This window comes from Herpailurus yagouaroundi, unplaced genomic scaffold, assembly GCF_014898765.1.
Source record: "Herpailurus yagouaroundi ecotype Mexico unplaced genomic scaffold, PumYag 77, whole genome shotgun sequence".
NCBI lineage: Eukaryota > Metazoa > Chordata > Mammalia > Carnivora > Felidae > Herpailurus > Herpailurus yagouaroundi.
This window is the reverse complement of record NW_024412388.1, coordinates 41475942-41493623: the sequence shown is the minus strand read 5'-3', so window position 1 is coordinate 41493623 and position 17682 is coordinate 41475942. Positions and strand designations below refer to the sequence as shown.

The 17682-nt window shown below is 38.7% G+C and overlaps 1 non-coding gene across 1 annotated transcript; it reads left to right on the top strand.

Annotated features, from left to right (window-relative positions):
• Positions 1-5951: 5951 nt before the first annotated feature.
• Positions 5952-6059, top strand: LOC121027883 (U6 spliceosomal RNA). The gene has a single exon (XR_005788968.1). It is a non-coding gene; the product is annotated as a U6 spliceosomal RNA (small nuclear RNA).
• Positions 6060-17682: the final 11623 nt, after the last annotated feature.

The following is a 17682-nucleotide window of genomic DNA, read 5'->3' as shown; positions in this document are numbered from 1 at the left end:
GTATTTACTTTGAGAGAGAGAGAGAGAAAGAGCATGAGCAAGCATGCATGAGTGGGGGGAGGAACAGAGACAGAGAGAGAGAGAGAGAGAGAGAGAGAGAGAGAATCCTAAGCAGGCTCCATGCCTAGTGCTGAGCCTAAAATGGGGCTTGATCTCGCAACAGCGATATCAGCACCTGAGTCTAAATCAAGAGTCAGATGCTTAACCGACTGAGCCACCCAGGTGCCCCAGTGTTTATACATTTAAGTCTTATTTGTTATTTATTTTTTCTCTTTTATCCCTTTCCTTTCCCCACAAAGGCAGCTGTGTTCTATTTGGTGTATATCTTTTCATTTGTATATGTTCATATGAAATGTGAATTTTTATTTTGTGTAGATGTATTTTAATTTATGCAAATGGTACAGTATTTAAATCTCATTGTGTTTCTTCAGATTTTTTACTGAGCACTGTTTTTAAAATGCATTCATGTTGCTGTGTATACATCTAATGCATTGCTTCTGACTGCTATGTAACTTCACGATATAAAATTTACTACATTTTAGCTATCTAGTCTCCGGTGATAGACCACCAAACAGGTAGTCTTTAAGTCCTTGCCTTCATAAATAATACTGCAATTAACATTTTAATCCTTTGTGTGTCCGCATAAGAATTTCTTTGAGATATATCCCAGGAGTGGCTATGGGCTCATAGAATATGTGAGTTCATAATTCTCTTAACTTATGTCAAATTCCTTTCCACAGTGGCTATAGCAGTCCATACTCCTGCCACCATGCATAAGGTTCCTTCCAGCCACCAGCAGGCATCAAACATTCTGATTTTTATAGTTTAATTGATATAAAACCATAGCACATTGCTGTTTTAATTAACATTTCTCTGTTTTTTTTAAGCATCTCTTCACATGCTTTTTGATTTGTAGGTTTCTTCTCTGTTCATATCTTTTGCTTATTTTTCTCTAGAGGTTGCTGTTTTCTTTATTTGCAAGAGTTTTGTATGCTAAGTATTTCAAATATCTTCTCCCATTTTCTCATCTAGTTACTTTGTCCACAGTTTTTTGTTGAATGGGAATCCTGATTATTCATCAACATTATTGTGTCATAGTCTGTGATTTTTAAGTTTTGCCTTTCTCTTCTCACAAACTGTTTCCTATTTTAAAAATATATTTTTAAATATTTATTATGTCTTTAATTCTCCCAGAGTCCAACTTTGTATAAGGTGTAGAATTGTCAAAATATGGTAATTATAGTATTCCAGTCTTGATAGACCAGTTTCTGAGAGGGAGATATTAAAATCTGCAGCTATAATTATGCATCTATTTCTCTCTGCGGTTCTGTGTATTTTAATACTCTGTAATTAAGTGCACCTATGGGTTTGCTTATGTTTCTTTAATGAATATATAATTACTTTTTATCACTTTTTACCTTTTGATACTAAAATTTCTTTTTGACAGAATTAAGATCACAACCCAGTTCATATTTGCCTAGTGTATCTCTTTTCATCTTTTTATTTTTAATCTTCATATATTTTTATATTTTTTCATTTTTTAATGTTTATTTATTTTAAGAGAGAGAGAGAGAAAGCAAGCAGGGGAGGGGCAGAGAGAGAGAGGGAGAGAGAGAATCCCAAGTAGGCTCTGCACTGTCAGTGTGGAGATCAACGTGGGGCTCTAACTCATGAACCGTGGGATCTTGACCTGAACCAAGATCAAGAATCGAACACTTAACCTACTGAGTCACTCAGGCATCCCCTATCTTTTCATGTTTTAAGTGTGTCTCTTACAGCCAATTTATTATTGGATGTAATTTTTAAAAATCCAATTGGTGAGGTTAACTTATTTGCATTTAATGTAATTACTATATACTAAGGTTTAGTCCCACCATCCATTTACTGTACATTCCTTTTTATCTTAAATTTCCATTTCTACTTTCCACTGGCTAGACTGAATTTTTTTCTGCAGGTTTAAACTTTATACATAACATTGTATTTACTGTGGTAGTGGCCACTAACTTCAGTCTCCAGAGAGAGTTCCTCTCTCTTAATGGCTTGAATAAAAGCCTAAACAAAAGTTCCAAGCTTGACATCCAAAGATCTGATGTGTCATGTGTTCACATTGATCTAATCACTGTTGCTGTGATGGAAGGTACTTGATCTCTAAAGGAAACGCGGGGTGTCATTACCAAAAGGAAGAAAGGAGTCTGGGAAAACACAAAACAGTATATGTCCACTTCTTCATACTAAATCAACTTCTTAAGCCTCAGTTTCTTCATCTGTGAAATGGCAATGATAATACCTATCTCAAAGGGGCGATATGTGGAGAATTGGGTATCACATCTCTTATAAATTATAAAGTACTGTACAAAGATTAGTTATTATTCTTGCTCTTGCATTTCTCACATGGTATTATTTATCTGTATGTATTTGTATTGTTTGTCTGTATTTATTGATGGTATTTATCTGTACTATTATATGGGGAAGTGCCATTCTAGCCAGCATTCTCCCTAAATTGTGCCGATGCTTATGGAACTGATTTTTCTTTCCTGAGAACAATGAGTGGGCAAGATGTTAGAAGGGTGTTTGACCTGAGAGTAAGTTTCCATCCAAAGAGCCCTGAAGGTTCAGAGCAGGTTAACTTGTTAGTAGACGTGCCAGACTGCACACAGCTGAAAGTTCAGTGCAATAGTGCCAAACTGGGCTCCAGTTCCTTGTCTACCTCAATTTAGATGTGTGACCTTAGGCAGATCACTTAAACTCTCTGAGCCTGAAAAATGGAGGTCACAAGAACACCTATCTCTTAAAGTTGTGGTGGGATTAAATCAGACTATATGTTAAATGCCCTGGCCTTAAAGAAATTCTTAAGCTTCTGAGACACATACTCAGATCTCTTTATTGAGCACTTATTAACTTCCATTCTGCTATATAATGGCTATGCTGAGTGTAGGTTCTTTCTCATCTCTGAAGTACATTGACTTGCTCTCTTTTCTTAGAGAATAAATGTTGTCAAGGCCCTATGTCTTCAGAATTTGAATCAGGAATACTTGCCGACAGAATAGAATCTCACAAGAGATCCTGATCATTACGGGCAACTAAAGTTGATAATTATATATTTTTTCACACGTGTAGATTTAGATTCACACAAAACTGAAAGTATGTAGCTGCTATGTTTACTGGAACAGGCTATTTTACCACATGATTGCTCATAAACCTATGATAATCCCATGAATTAGGTACTCATATCCCCATTTTACTGATAAGGAAATACAAGGTCACATAAATTAAGTAACTTGACCAAGGCAACACAGTTGGGAAGAAGAAGGGATACAGTCTAGTGTAATCTAAGGAAGATGGGCTTTGGAGTCAGAAAGATCTAAATTAGAATCCCAGCCATGCCATATACTAGATCTTGAACTTGGAACAGTAATCTAATCTGTTAAATCTCCATTTCCTTGGTGGGTATTAGAATATCTACCTCACCCAAGTATTATGAGGTTGAACTGAGATAGTATTTGTAAAGCAGAGTGCCTGGTACATGGTAGGTGCTTTGTAAACCCTTAGGTACTTGATAAGTATATTGGGAACCCACAGCCCATGGAGCCACCTATGGTGCTATTTTAGAGGAAACTTCAATCATCATCCAGTTTCTTTAGATACAGTGAAAGGAGCCCATCATGGGAGTTTAGAGACCTGGGATTTGATGCTGGCTCTTATTTAGTATGTGTCTGACTTTGGGCAAGGAAATTGAGCCTCAGTTTCCTTATTTATAAAGTGGAGACAATATTCTTGGCCTCACAGGGTTGCTAGACTAACAAATACAGGTGGATGCATACTCTTTTTTAGTTTTAGAAATGCTGCGTAAATGCGAGGGCTTTCAATTTGTGTTTACTATTTTCAGAGGGAGAGTACACAGGACTCGAGATAACCTGAGACCTGCCTCCTAGAGAGCAACTGTTGGAGAACCTGACCCTTAAGTGAGGCCTGATTAACTATTTGACACTGCTGCTGCTGTGGCTGCCGCTTGTGCTCAAATATCAATCATTGTGCCTGATCGGAAAGGCAGCGCTGTGCAGAATATACCCCCCCCCCACACACACACACATACACCCTGCCCCACACAACTGTTTGGACCAGGACTAGGAATCTGACCCAAAGGCAAGCAACTCATGAGCTTGCCAATGACCTACAAATGTCTGTCTCCTAAAAAATGAGTTGGACAAATAAATATTTCTCTTTCAGGAATTTAAATTGGGAAACATGAGGTGATTGAGGCAATTAGTAGCACTAAAACTATGACTAAAAGGATGCAAAGAGAGAGGCCATGAGGTTGAGTAGGGGTATATGAGAGAGGAGACAGAGTCTAGGCTGTGACAAACCAAAGTGATGAGGAGGCAGAAATTATGAGTAAATGGAAGCTATAAAGTAGAAAATGATAATATATGTTTATTCAACAAATATTTCTAGGGTTCCTTCTATGAACAAGGCACTGTGTTAGGCTCAGAATACACAAAAGTGACTAGGACACAGCCTCTGTCTTTATAGCACTTAATTTTAGTGGGGAAGAGAGACAAAACAAGTAAACAAATAATTACAAATTGTTTTAAGGGCTAAAAAGAAAACAAATATGAAGCTGAGATAGAACATACAAGCAAGGGAGCCACTTAAGAAACAGCAATGGTAAGGGAATCACATATCATTAAAGTGATACCTGAAGAATGAGAAGAAGCCAAGGAGAAGAGTGTTTGAAGTGGAGGATAAATAATGTCGACTGGCAGGAAATGGCTTATCATGTTCAAGGAAACTGACAAACAGAAAACAAAACAAGCCATGTGGCTGAAGGAAAGTCAAGGAAAGGGAACAGCATGAGCTAAATTTGAAGGGGTAAGCAGGAGGCACATCACAGGACCCAGCAGGCCTAAGTATGGAGTCCGGAATCTAGTTCCAGTGAGCCCCAGTGAGAAGCCATGAAAGTATTTGAGTCTGGGTGATATGATCCAGTAGCATGTGTACATAAACTTGAAGGCTAAAGAGTCACTCTGGGATCAAACCTAAACTCCACCATATACCAGCTGTGTGACCTTGGGCAAATTAGTTAAACTCTCTGTGCCCCAATTTCCTTTTCTATAAAACTGAGATAGGTTTTACCTCATAGAGTCATTGTGAAGATAATATATATACAAAGTGCTTACAGCAGTTCCTGGCACATAATAAACACCCAAAAAATGTAAGCTTGTATAATTATCTTGTTTTCAAAAATATCATGGTAGCTACTGTATAGAGAATGAATGTGTGAGGGATAAAAGAGAAGCCAGTTATGAGGCTGATGGGTCACCTAGGTAAGAGATGATGCGCAAAGTGGTAGTAGTGGTTTCTAGCTAGAGCAACCAGGTGGAGGGAGGTGACATTTACTGAGAGGGAGGAGCTTGGAGGAAGCAGGTTTGGCAGGGAAATTAGGAGTTCTGTTTTAGACATGTTAAACTTCAGCTGTCAGTGAGATCCATGTAGATGTCAATGAAGTAGTTGGTTGTAAGTTTGGAGCCCAGAAGAGAGGTATGGGACGAAGGCATGAATTTAGAAGTCATTGACATAATCAGCATTCAAAGATTCCCTTCCTAGTATCATCATTCAAAGATACAGAAGTAGTTGAGATTATCTAGGAAAACAGTATACAGAGAGAAGTGAAGGGAGCCAAGAAGAGTCCTGAGCAGCCACATATTTTGGAGCAGTTGAGCAAACAAGGAGAATGAGGAGAGGCCTGTAAAGAGGAAGTAGAACCAGAAGAGTGTGGAATCAAAAACCAAGAGAGTAGAGTGTTTCAAGAAAATTAGGTCAGTTGAGTGTGGAAAGGTCAAATAATATAAGGATAAAAAAATAGTGAAGTGTGTGTGTGTGTGTGTGTGTGTGTGTGTGTGTGTGTGTGAAGGCGCTAAGTAAACATCAAACGGGCTGAAAATGAATTGAAGGTGTTCTTACTTAAACAGCACATATGCTAAAACTAAAACAAAACAGAGAAAATTGGCATGACTCCTCCATATAGATGACACACAAATTGCGAAGCATTCCATATGTTTTCATGTGGATTTGACAATGTTAACTTTTACATATTCAAACAGAAATTTGAATCTACAAGAATGAAAGTCATTCTAAAAATTAATATAAATAGAAAACAAATAAACCTAACTATATATAAATAAGTAATATAAACATTCTGAAGGAAAATAAAACTTAATCCAAATAAATTTTGAATGCAGTACTTTGCATATATACCTTTAGTCTAAAAACAAAACAAAACTACAAACAAATTTTGAATCCAATTTAATAGACTTTTTAGGTGACATGGATATAGCAATTCTGAAACTATTTTGTGTGTATCACAACACTGAGCAAATGAAAAAAGACAATGATGCTGTTGGGAGTCAGAGCTCCCACTGTGGGAAAATAAGGAATAGGAGATGCAAATAAGGAATAGGAGAAAAAACCCTGTGGTGCTGAATTGGAATTAGAGTGTGCCAGTAATGAATTCATGATTAAAAATAGTTAAACTATGTTAAGTTGCCATTTTTCCTTCGTGGCTCTGTTTACCTAAAAGGCCTAAAAGCAATTATACCCCAGTAACAATGAGTATATCTGGTGCCCAGATCTTGGTTTCTAAATACCATTGCCTACTAAAAGGGGAGCTCTTTGGAGAGATGGATGATTTCCAAGACTAGACAGGAAAAGTAAAAGATGTACCTGGGATGCTATATTACGCCAGAAAGCAAGAAAGTGCTTAAAAAAAAAAAAAAAGATGGGTGTGTGTCAAAAGGATACAGGAGCCAGTATGAAGGAGCTCTCACTGACCAAATCTGGGACAAGTTGAACATTAAAATGAATAATGACAGTAATAGATTATAACCTATTAAATAAAATAAGAATCTATAAGTCTATACTGACAATAATAAATATACAAATAAATGGGAGAAAAGGGAAAGATCTTGCTTACAGTATAATGCCAACTAAAAATGTAGGTGGAATAATGGAATGATAAAATCACCACTTGACCACCTTTAGAGTAATGAATTCAGATGTTGCTCTGGAGTTTTATTTTACACACGTTAAACTGAAGATGTCAGTGAAATATCCAAGTAGATATCAATTAGGCAGTTGGTTGTAAGTTTGGAGCCCAGAAGAGAGGTCTGGGATGAAGATATGAATTTAGAAGTCTTTAGCATAATCAGCATTTGAAGACATAGAAGGAGTAGAGACTATCAATTAGCAATGAATGTTGAAAACTTTGAGCATAAATTTGAAGAGGAACAAGATATTTATACAGTTTCAAAGTACCTCTCCAAAGATTACTTATTTATATGAGAGAAAATGCTAACTTTATAGTGAAAAAACCTGGCAGATGCCATCTTAACCAACTGATCAAAGGTGAACAATAATGGGACCATGTGACATAATGTTTTTCCTCACCTTATGCACTCAGGACATAACATCCCCTGGGTAGTATTCCTGCTCCCTCTAAAAAAAAAGAAAAAGAAATAGAATTATAAGTAAACATGAAACAAAACCAAATAGAAGGAAATTCTACAAAACATTGGTATGTACTTTCCAAAAATGTCAATATCATGAATAACAATGTAAGACTAGGGAACTGCTCTAGATTAAAGGAGACTAAAGAGTCATGACAGTTAAATGTAATGCATGATTAGGGATCAGGCACTGGATCAGAGGGAAAATTGCTAGATAGGACAGTATCAGGCCAATAAGTGAACTTTGAATATGTACTAAATATAAGGACTTCTATCAATGTTAAATTTCCTGAATTTGATCATCATACTTGGGGGTGGGGGAGGAATGCAGGTACATAAGAGAATGTCCTGGGGTGCCAGGTTGGCTCAGTCAACCATGACTTTGGCTCAGGTCATGATCTCACATTTCTTGAGTTCTAGCCCCACATCAGGCTCTGTACTGACAGCTCAGAGCCTGAAGCCTGCCTCAGATTCTGTGTCTCCCTCTCTCTGCCCCTCTCCCACTCACACGGTTTCTCTCTCTCTCTTTCTCTCAAAAATAGTCAAACATTAAAAAAAATTAAAAAAGAGAGAGAATGTCCTTGTTCTTAGCAAATACACACTCAAATATTTAGGATATTAGGGGTAAATACTACAAATCTAATGGTTCAGGAAACATTTGTATATATGCATGCATTCATACACATATGCAAACACACACAGACAAAGAGACTGTGGCAAAATATTGAATTCTGGTGCATTGGGGTGAAGAGTGTATAGGAATTCTTCATAATATTAGTGCACCTCTTCTGAAAGTTTGCAATTATTTTGAAGTAAAAAGCTTAAAAATAAACTGGAAATGAGGAACTAGAAAGAGTATACTGATAACTCTTGAAAAATTTGGCTCTGAAGGGAAGCAGAGAAATAGGACTGGAGAGGGAGTCAGGGTTATAAAATAGCTCTTTAAAGATAGGAGAAACTAGAACAGATTTGTACGCTGATGAAAACAACGATGAGCCTCAGCCCATCCTTTATAAGAGATTCGATCAAAGCTAGTTGCGTTAGGCTCCTCTGAAAACATTTTATTCCTTAAACTACAACCAAGAAGACATTTGGGTCACCACTTGAGGGCAGTACAAAATGACGCTGTATGTCATTCTGGTGGTTTTACTGTTTCAGCTGCTGGAACAAAACAAAGCCCTTTATGTGATTTTCTCTCAAATATGCCATGTGAAATAAACCTCCTAACACATCACTTTTTCCAAATCTTTTAAACAAGAAAAGACCAACATAATTCATAACAAGGGTGAGGAGAGAAGGGGGTGAGAAAAAGGGTCTCATCCTTAGAAAAATGCCTGTCACATGTCATGAATTTAATACAGAATAGAAGGTAACAGAAAAATTAGAGCATGTCAGTTGGAAGCAGCTCTAGAAAAGGATGAATCCAGCCCCCACATTTTATAGACAGGGCCTTGGGTCCAGAGGAGGGAAGGGACTTGACCAAACCACAATAATGTGGTAGAAAAGATAATTTTTTTAAGGCAGTTCTTGCTTGATTTAAAAAAAATTTTTTTTAATGTTTTTATTTATTTTTGAGACAGAGAGAGACAGAGCATGAGCAGGGGAGGGGCAGAGAGAGAGGGAGACACAGAATCTGAAGCAGGCTCCAGGCTCTGAGCTGTCAGCACAGAGCCCAATGCAGAGCTCAAACTCAGGGACTGTGAGATCATGACCTGAACTGAAGTCAGATGCTTAACCAACTGAGCCACCCAGGCACCCTGAAAAGATAATGGTTTTAACATTTACCCTGGTTAGTCTGTAAAGACAGAGGTTCTGATACTTTCAAATGACATCGTAAATATAGCTTGCAAAGAGACTGACCCCATCATTGGTACTGATACTGAGTTCCTGAAAAAATTGTGACCTCTGTTGTGAGACTGTGCCCCTTATGTCTTCTTCTACCCTGGGAGGATTTGACTCTTCACCTTCAAATCTTGTCCACTTTGTTTTGTTTTGTTTTGCTAATTTTTTAAAAAATATTTTTATTTATCTTTGAGACGGAGAGACAGAGCATGAGCAGGGGAGTGGCAGAGAGAGAGAGAGGGAGACACAGAATCCGAAGCAGGCTCCAGGCTCTGAGCTGGCAGCACAGCGGGGCTCAAACTCACGGACCATGAGATCATGACCTGAGCTGAAGTCGGACGATTAACCGACTGAGCCACTCAGGCGGCCCAAATCTTGTCCACTTTGACTAGTCCTAATGCTCTGGACAGCATAGTTCTGATCACAACCAACCTATTTCCTACCCCTTTCTGGTAGGGCCTAAAGGGGTCACATAATTAGACTTTCCTACCAACACTGGGGGATGAAGTTGAAGTTGGAAGATGAAGTTGGAAAAAAAGGGAATGGGCATGTGGCAATACATTATTTGGAGAGAAATAACAGTATCAATGCAGTAGACTAGAGATGATCTTACAAGGACAATCAGAAAATCCAAGAGAAGTACAAAACTATAAATATGACATAATATATAATGGAGAAGAAAGCACTTTTAGATTGATTAAAATACAGAAACCAATATGACTTCTTATCATGCTAACAAGTGGGCTCAATTATGCAGAAGGGCTCCTAACCTCTACAGGTACTACAGGTAACTATTACCTGTAGAAAAATGCTCACACATCAGCCTGATGTTTCAAATGCTCACACTATTACCAGCCTAACCTGGCCCCAGCCCATGCTTTAGTCTCATGTCCTGCCATAGTTCCCATCCCATGCACCAACCACGGTTTTCTTTTTCTTTCTTTCTTTCTTTCTTTCTTTCTTTCTTTCTTTCTTTTTCTTTCTCTCTTTCTTTCTCTTTCTTTCTTTCTTTCTTTCTTTCTTTCTTTCTTTCTTTCTTTCTTTCTCTTTCTTTCTTTTTCTTTTTTAAATATGAAATGTATTGTCAAATTGGTTTCTATACAACACCCAGTGCTCATCCCAACAGGTGCCCTCCTCAATACCCATCACCCACCCTCCCCTCCCTCCCATCCCCCCCATCAACCCTCAGTTTGTTCTCAGTTTTTAAGAGTCTCTTATGATTTGGCTGCTTTCCTCTCTAACCTTTCTTTTTTTTCCTTCCCCTGCAAAACTTTTCTAATGTTTATTTATTTTTGAGAGAGAGAGAGAAAGACAGAGTGTGACCAGGGGAGAGGCAGAGAGAGAGGGAGACATAGAATCTGAAGCAGGCTCCAGGCTCTAAGCTGTCAGCGCAGAGCCTGATGCAGGCATGGAACCCACGGACTGCAAGATCATGGCCTGAGCCAAAGCTGACGCTTAACTGACTGAGCCACCCACATGCCCCTCCAACCACTGCTTTCTGAACACTTGCTGCAATAGTTTAAGTGCTGTGGTATATCAGGCTGTGCTCTGCACGTGCTCCATTTTGAGGTTCACCTCAAATGCCACCTTCTTTGGATGTTTTTCCTTGATCTGACCCTCACATTTACTTGAAGATTCCTTTTGGCCCCCACAGGCATTGCATGTACTTATCTTGAGCATTCATTTCTGCCTTTTCTTCTGCACTACATAATGAGCACTTGGAAGGCATAGACTGGGTCTTAATACTACTATTATTTCTTAGGGAGTGTTTCCATTTATTAGTAATCTACTAATCTTTCTTTTTAAACATTTTGCTTCTGAGGGAGAGAGGAGAGAGGAAGAGAGAGGGGGCATGCAAGTTGGGGAGGAGCAGAGGGAGAGGGTGGGTAAGAATCTAAGCAGGCTTTTCTCTCAGTGCAGAGCCCCATGCAGGGCTCAATCTCACAACTGTGAGATCATGACCTGAGCTGAAATCAAGAGTCGGATGCTTAACTGACTGAGCCACCCAGGCACCCCTACCAATGTTCTTTCTTATTTTTCTACCACTCCTGCCTTTCCAGCTCACTCCTTCCAACATCCCAACTCTAACAGTGCTCTGATAACCCCTGGACCAGTGATCCCAACACCTCTTGACCATTCCTTACCCATCTTATATCCTTACTTCTTTTCTTACCCACTTAAATTCCAATGTCCAATGTTATAATAATTCCCTTGATATGTCTTCTTCTCTTTTGCTCTTGTTGCTTTGTTATTTTGCCTCACAAAACTCCTACCCAGGACAATCTAACTCTCCACCTACTCTCTACCTTTTGGAAAGTTGTTGAAGAAAACCCACAATGATGTCAACTGGACTCTACAAATTCATTACCACTAATCTCAAGTGATCCTTTACTGCTATCTGGTAATCATTTTATTTAATAGTCCATCTACTTTCCCTAAATGATTATTTCATACCTTTTTTCCCTTCAAACTTCCAGTACCTTCTTCTTTCTGTTCCCTCTCAGCAGATAACCCACCCACCTTCATCCATGCCTGCATATTCCTGTCCTCTCAGTGGTACTCTGAAAGCCAATCCTTTCCCTTATGCTCCAGCAGTTCTCTCTCTTATCTATCTCATCATATTTCCCTTTCCAAAGGATCATCCCATCAGCTTAAAAAAGCACTATAGTATATCTAATATTAAAAAAAGAATATTCTCTTGACTCCATATTCCCTTCTAGCTAACACATTATTTCTCTGCTCTTCATTTCAGTCAAATATCTGTAAAGAATTATATATTATTCCTTGATTTCAAGTCCTACCTTTTCATTCTTTCTAGAGTCCACTTTAATCAGGTTTTATCCCCTCCCTTAACTAAAGCTCTTTTTACCAAGGTCACCAAAGAACTCCATGTGGATAAATTTGGAGGTCAATTCTCAGTTCTTATCTAAGTAGCTCTATGATCAGATCAGGCACATTTGCTAACTTCCTCCTTCCTTCCTCATTTCTTCTTGAAACATTTGTCTTTATTTGGTTCCAGGGCAGACACCATGCTCTCCTGCTTTTGCTGTAAACTCACTGGTGGTTGCTCTTTCTCAGTTCCCTCTCTTTTGCTAGTTCTACTTCATTTCCTTGATCTCTAACATTGGAGTGGCTGCAGTTGGACTTGTTGGATCTACAGACACTCTTTGTACAGATAGTCTTACCCAGTCTCATGGTTTTAAAGTTATTGGCCCTCTGAACTCCACACTTTTATTCCAATTGCATTCTTGACATTTCAACTTAGATGTTTAAAAAGTATCTCAAACTTATGGGGCACCTGGGTGTTCAGTCAGTTGAGTGTCCAATTCTTGATTTTGGCTCAGGTCATAATCCCAGGGTCTTGGGATCAAGTCCTGCATCAGCCTCCATGCTGACCATGGAGCCTACTTAAAATTCTCCCTCCCTCTGCCTCTACCCTGCTCTCTCTCTCTCTCTAAAATAATAAAAAAAAATTTTAAAGAACCTAAAAAGCTTTGCTTTTAAAAGGTTTGCTAAAAAGCAAACCTAGAGCAAGACAAAATTCCTGATGTTCTCCCCAAGTTGGGTTTTTCCACAGTTTTCCCCCATCTCACCCCATTAGGCAAAAACCTGGCAAAAACCAAGCATCATCCTTGACTCTTTTCTTCTCTCATACCTCAGATCTTTAGCAAACCAAGTAGGCTCTACCTTCAAAATATATACAGATCTGACCACTTCCTACCACTTCTTCCCCTAACTCCCATTCTTCCCCACCTCCAATTGCTAACTCTCTGGCCCAAGTCATCATCATATCTGGATTGTTGTAACAATATCATATTTATTTTACTGCTTTCTGCTCTTGTTATCTACACTATATTTTTCCCACAGTAGTCCAAATAATCTTTTTTAAACCTAAGCTATACTATGTTCTTCCTCTGTTCAAAACTCCCGTAACTTTCCATCTCATTCAGTGTAAAAGGCAAAGTCTTTAAAATGGTCCATAAGGCCTAACTTGATGTAGGATACTATAATCTCTCTGACTTCCTTTCTATTTTTTTTTCAATATATGAAATTTATTGTCAAATTGGTTTCCATACAACACCCAGTGCTCATCCCAAAGGGGCCCTCCTCAATACCCATCACCCACCCTCCCCTCCCTCCCACCCCCCATCAACCCTCAGTTTGTTCTCAGTTTTTAACAGTCTCTTATGCTTTGGCTCTCTCCCACTCTAACCTCTTTTTTTTTTTTCCTTCCCCTCCCCCATGGGTTTCTGTTAAGTTTCTCAGGATCCACATAAGAGTGAAACCATATGGTATCTGTCTTTCTCTGTATGGCTTATTTCAGCATCACACTCTCCAGTTCCATCCACGTTGCTACAAAAGGCCATATTTCATTCTTTCTCATTGCCACGTAGTATTCCATTGTGTATATAAACCACAATTTCTTTATCCATTCATCAGTTGATGGACATTTAGGCTCTTTCCATAATTTGGCTATTGTTGAGAGTGCTGCTATAAACATTGGGGTACAAGTGCCCCTATGCATCAGTACTCCTGTATGCCTTGGATAAATTCCTAGCAGTGCTATTGCTGGGTCATAGGGTAGGTCTATATTTAATTTTCTGAGGAACCTCCACACTGCTTTCCAGAGTGGCTGCACTGATTTGCATTCCCACCAACAGTGCAAGAGGGTTCCCGTTTCTCCACATCCTCTCCAGCATCTATAGTCTCCTCATTTGTTCATTTTGGCCACTCTGACTGGCGTGAGGTGATATCTGAGTGTGGTTTTGATTTGTATTTCCCTGATGAGGAGTGACGTTGAGCATCTTTTCATGTGCCTGTTGGCCATCCGGATGTCTTCTTTAGAGAAGTGTCTATTCATGTTTTCTGCCCATTTCTTCACTGGGTTATTTGTTTTTCGGGTGTGGAGTTTGGTGAGCTCTTTATAGATTTTGGATACTAGCCCTTTGTCCGAAATGTCATTTGCAAATATCTTTTCCCATTCCGTTGGTTGCCTTTTCGTTTTGTTGGTTGTTTCCTTTGCTGTGCAGAAGCTTTTTATCTTCATAAGGTCCCAGTAATTCACTTTTGCTTTTAATTCCCTTGCCTTTGGGGATGTGTCGAGTAAGAGATTGCTACGGCTGAGGTCAGAGAGGTCTTTTCCTGCTTTCTCCTCTAGGGTTTTGATGGTTTCCTGTCTCACATTCAGGTCCTTTACCCATTTTGAGTTTATTTTTGTGAATGGTGTGAGAAAGTGGTCTAGTTTCAATCTTCTGCATGTTGCTGTCCAGTTCTCCCAGCGCCATTTGTTAAAGAGACTGTCTTTTTTCCATTGGATGTTCTTTCCTGCTTTGTCAAAGATGAGTTGGCCATACGTTTGTGGGTCTAGTTCTGGGGTTTCTATTCTATTCCATTGGTCTATGTGTCTGTGTTTGTGCCAATACCATGCTGTCTTGATGATGACAGCTTTGTAGTAGAGGCTAAAGTCTGGGATTGTGATGCCTCCTGCTTTGGTCTTCTTCTTCAAAATTACTTTGGCTATTCGGGGCCTTTTGTGGTTCCATATGAATTTTAGGATTGCTTGTTCTAGTTTCGAGAAGAATGCTGGTGCCATTTTGATTGGGATTGCATTGAATGTGTAGATAGCTTTGTGTAGTATTGACATTTTGACAATATTTATTCTTCCAATCCATGAGCAGGGAATGTCTTTCCATTTCTTTAAATCTTCTTCAATTACCTTCATAAGCTTTCTATAGTTTTCAGCATACAGATCCTTTACATCTTTGGTTAGATTTATTCCTAGGTATTTTATGCTTCTTGGTGCAATTGTGAATGGGATCAGTTTCTTTATTTGTCTTTCTGTTGCTTCATTGTTAGTGTATAAGAATGCAACTGATTTCTGTACATTGATTTTGTATCCTGCGACTTTGCTGAATTCATGTATCAGTTCTAGCAGACTTTTGGTGGAGTCTATCGGATTTTCCATGTATAATATCATGTCATCTGCAAAAAGCGAAAGCTTGACTTCATCTTTGCCAATTTTGATGCCTTTGATTTCCTTTTGTTGTCTGATTGCTGATGCTAGAACTTCCAGCACTATGTTAAACAACAGCGGTGAGAGTGGGCATCCCTGTCGTGTTCCTGATCTCAGGGAAAAAGCTCTCAGTTTTTCCCCGTTGAGGATGATGTTAGCTGTGGGCTTTTCATAAATGGCTTTTATGATCTTTAAGTATGTTCCTTCTATCCCGACTTTCTCAAGGGTTTTTATTAAGAAAGGGTGCTGGATTTTGTCAAAGGCCTTTTCTGCATCGATTGACAGGATCATATGGTTCTTCTCTTTTTTCTTGTTAATGTGATGTATCACGTTGTTTGATTTGCGAATGTTGAACCAGTCCTGCATCCCAGGAATGAATCCCACTTGATCATGGTGAATAATTCTTTTTATATTCTGTTGAATTCGATTTGCTAGTATCTTATTGAGAATTTTTGCATCCATATTCATCAGGGATATTGGCCTGTAGTTCTCTTTTTTCACTGAGTCTCTGTCTGGTTTAGGAATCAAAGTAATACTGGCTTCCTAGAATGAGTCTGGAAGTTTTCCTTCCCTTTCTATTTCTTGGAATAGCTTGAGAAGGATAGGTATTATCTCTGCTTTAAACGTCTGGTAGAACTCTCCTGGGAAGCCATCTGGTCCTGGACTCTTATTTGTTGGGAGATTTTTGATAACCGATTCAATTTCTTCGCTGGTGATGGGTCTGTTCAAGCTTTCTATTTCCTCCTGATTGAGTTTTGGAAGAGTGTGGGTGTTCAGGAATTTGTCCATTTCTTCCAGGTTGTCCAACTTGTTGCCATATAATTTTTCATAGTATTCCCTGATAATTGTTTGTATCTCTGAGGGATTGGTTGTAATAATTCCATTTTCATTCATGATTTTATCTATTTGGGTCATCTCCCGTTTCTTTTTGAGAAGCCTGGCTAGAGGTTTGTCAATTTTGTTTATTTTTTCAAAAAATCAACTCTTGATTTCGTTGATCTGCTCTACAGTTTTTTTAGATTCTATATTGTTTATTTCTGCTCTGATCTTTATTATTTCTCTTCTTCTGCTGGGTTTAGGCTGCCTTTGCTGTTCTGCTTCTATTTCCTTTAGGTGTGCTGTTAGATTTTGTATTTGGGATTTTTCTTGTTTCTTGAGATAGGCCTGGATTACAATTTTCCTCTCAGGACTGCCTTCGCTGCCTCCCAAAGCGTTTGGATTGTTGTATTTTCATTTTCGTTTGTTTCCATATATTTTTTAATTTGTTCTCTAATTGCCTGGTTGACCCACTCATTCGTTAGTAGGGTGTTCTTTAACCTCCATGCTTTTGGAGGTTTTCCAGACTTTTTCCTGTGGTTGATTTCAAGCTTCATAGCATTGTGGTCTGAAAGTATGCATGGTATAATTTCAATTCTTGTAAACTTATGAAGGGCTGTTTTGTGACCCAGTATATGATCTATCTTGGAGAATGTTCCATGTGCACTCGAGAAGAAAGTATATTCTGTTGCTTTGGGATGCAGAGTTCTAAATTTTGGGATGAATGTCTCATTCAGGGCCCTTGTTTCTTTATTGACCGTGTGTCTAGATGATCTATCCATTTCTGTAAGTGGAGTGTTAAAGTCCCCTGCAATTACCACATTCTTATCAATAAGGTTGCTTATGTTTATGAGTAATTGTTTTATATATTTGGGCGCTCCGGTATTCGGCGCATAGACAATTATAATTGTTAGCTCTTCCTGATGGATAGACCCTGTAATTATTATATAATGCCCTTCTTCATCTCTTGTTACAGCCTTTAATTTAAAGTCTAGTTTGTCTGATATAAGTATGGCTACTCCAGCTTTCTTTTGGCTTCCAGTAGCATGATAAATAGTTCTCCATCCCCTCACTCTCAATCTAAAGGTGTCCTTAGATCTAAAATGAGTCTCTTGTAGACAGCAAATAGATGGGTCTTGTTTTTTTATCCATTCTGATACCCTATGTCTTTTGGTTGGTGCATTTCATCCATTTACATTCAGTGTTATTATAGAAATATACGGGTTTAGAGTCATTGTGATGTCTGTATGTTTTATGCTTGTAGTGACGTCTCTGGTACTTTGTCTCACAGGATCCCCCTTAGGATCTCTTGTAGGGCTGGTTTAGTGGTGACAAATTCCTTCAGTTTTTGTTTGTTTGGGAAGACCTTTATCTCTCCTTCTATTCTAAATGACAGACTTGCTGGATAAAGGATTCTCGGCTGCATATTTTTTCTGTTTAGCGCACTGAAGATATCGTGCCAATCCTTTCTGGCCTGCCAAGTTTCAAAAGAGAGATCAGTCACGAGTC